Source organism: Octodon degus, unplaced genomic scaffold (assembly GCF_000260255.1).
Source record: "Octodon degus isolate 3935 unplaced genomic scaffold, OctDeg1.0 scaffold00039, whole genome shotgun sequence".
NCBI lineage: Eukaryota > Metazoa > Chordata > Mammalia > Rodentia > Octodontidae > Octodon > Octodon degus.
The window spans coordinates 2,118,957-2,121,330 of NW_004524615.1; the positions used below are offsets into that span (position 1 = coordinate 2,118,957).

At 55.0% G+C, this 2,374-nt stretch overlaps 1 protein-coding gene and 1 long non-coding RNA gene across 3 annotated transcripts in view; one reads left to right on the plus strand and one right to left on the minus strand.

Annotated features, from left to right (window-relative positions):
- Positions 1-2,374, minus strand: part of LOC111816763 — a 21,501-nt gene that overhangs the window by 16,393 nt on the left and 2,734 nt on the right. The gene's annotated exons all lie outside the window — the stretch shown is intronic.
- Positions 1-2,374, plus strand: part of Rab20 (RAB20, member RAS oncogene family) — a 21,677-nt gene that overhangs the window by 15,739 nt on the left and 3,564 nt on the right. The gene's annotated exons all lie outside the window — the stretch shown is intronic.

The following is a 2,374-nucleotide window of genomic DNA, read 5'->3' on the forward strand; positions in this document are numbered from 1 at the left end:
GCGTTTCAGCGTGTGTTGGGACCTCCTGGGGAGGGCTTCAGGGTACAAGAGGGGGCAGACTCAGGGTGCCAGGACAGGGCTGCGCTGGGCGGGACTGGTGGGGTGGCGGAGGAGCAGTTCCCAGGCTGATGTCTAGCCCTCACCCCCAGGACGTGACATCCCCACCTGGCGGGGCTGGGGACTGCAGGCTGCTGGGCCTGGAGAAAATGAAAGGAGGCTCGGCTGGGCTGCGGTGGGGTTGTGGGCTCCCCATGCACCCCGCCCCCGCCCCCCTGGTCTTGCCTGAGATGCTTGTTACTGGGTTTTGGGCTGGGGGCTGGGGGGAAAGTCACCTCCTGTCTGTGTCACCAAGACCTCATCTCCAGAGAGGGGCCTGCAAGCCTGCATGGGGACAGGCCGTGACCCTATCTGTTGGGGTCACTGCAGCCTGTGCAGAAGGGTAGGGAGTCGTGGGGATTGCAGCTTTCATGTGACTGCGGTTAAAAATAAAAGATATCTGAGGAGGAGGCCATTCGAAACAGGAAGCACCTGAAATTTAAATTCCTTGCTGCCACATGCGTCCTCCAGGCATTCTGCGTAACCCCAGCAGGGACTCAGGACCAGACACATCTGGGCGGGTGGGGATTTCCACGCAAGTTTGGGAATTATCAGCTGGAAAGGGAGAAGTCGCCAGGCTGGGTGAAAACAAAACCTTTGGTTTTCCGAAAAGTCCCTTCCTGGCCACTTTCTCCCTGACACGTGACCCACGGGTGCCCCAGCTTGTGGGTCCCTGTTCTGGGGACAGAGGGGCCCTCACCATGTGGACGCCGGAGGCCGTGATTATCCTGGAGGGAGTGGGGCTCAGCAGGCTGGCCTTGGGAATCCTCGATGGTGCCAGCATATAATCCTACAGCTCCTGAAGCAGAGGCAGGAGGGTCACTGTGAATGTGAGGCCAGCCTGGGCTACATACCAAGACCCTGCCTCAGAAAAATTAAAACACACACACACACGCACACACATATGTATACATACATGTAAACACATAAATGCACTCAGCCTCATCCTGAGAGGACACCCTATGAAAGGCCGAATCTCTGCTCGTGCCAGGTAGGGGCTTCCCTCAGATGGGCAGCAGGCTAGGGCCCCAGCTTGTGGGTTCCTGCGGGGTTGGCCCAGGCCACCAGTCACAGAGGTCAGTGCTTCACTGAGTTCCCCCTGTGCACAGAAGGCTGCTTCGTCCAGGTGCTGGTGGCCCAGCTCGGCCCCACGTGGGGGAGCTGACCCAGGCCACAGATGCTGCCCATGGGTGCCATCTGGTAGTCGGCGGTCCCAGCTCCTGCCGTGGCTCTGCTTGTACATGGTGGAGTGCAGCTGCAGGTGAGGCCCTCAGCCAGCGCTTTCCTGACCGTGGAGGACTGGACACCTGGCTTCCTGGGCCTCTGGCGTGCTCCTGGCTGCCTCCCTGGTGCTCGCAGCCTGGCAGATGGCCTTGCCCATGAGGCGCCATCGGCTGGAACAGCAACCACACACCGAGCTCCTTCTGCTTTTTATTTTTAACCGTATTTTTTTCTGAGCCAGCGCCTCACTCCGTAGTCCAGGCTGCCCATGAGCTCTCAGCACCCTCTTGCCTCAGCTTCCTCAGTGCTGGGATCGCAGGTGTGCATGACCACACCTGGCAAAAGTGTGTGTTTGTGCGTGTTTGCAGCGCATGAGGAGGGAGTGGGGAGTGGGTCCCATGCACAGCCTGAGCTCGGGTCTTTGCGCCCTTCTCTTCTTCCCTACCTCTTGGTTCTCTTCCTACGCGTGAAGGAGCTGTCTCTGTTCCCCTCCCCCTCCCCTCCCTCTCTCCTCCCTCTCTCCTCCCTCTCTCCTCCCCTTCTCCTCCCCTTCTTTTGGTGGTACCAGGGATCTAACCCAGGACCTTGAGCTTACCCAGCAAGCACTTTTTCCACTAAACTATCTCCCTGGCTCCCCAGTTTTTTGTTTTTTTTTTGGCCTAGCTCAGGCTGCCTTAAGGGAGGGTCTGGTGCAGCTTGTGGAGCTGGGGATTAAACTGCGGTCCCCTGCCCCTGACTGAGCTTGCCCAAGCGGGCGCATTAAACACCTGAGATAACCCTAACCCCCCTATTTGTCTTTCTTTTTTTTTGCTGTTTTGCCAAGTTTTTATTATATTGTATATTATGTACTTTTAAAAGGAACATAAAATACAGCATCAAATTCTTAAAAATATATATATATATGTATATATAGTACATTTAGAATAATCATTTCACATCAGCTGTGTACTTGCTTACAAAAGCTAAAAGATAATATAAAAAATAAATGTCTTCATGAACTACAATGAAAATACAAACAGAACTCTACAACAAAAATAATCTTTGCTTCAACTGTCAC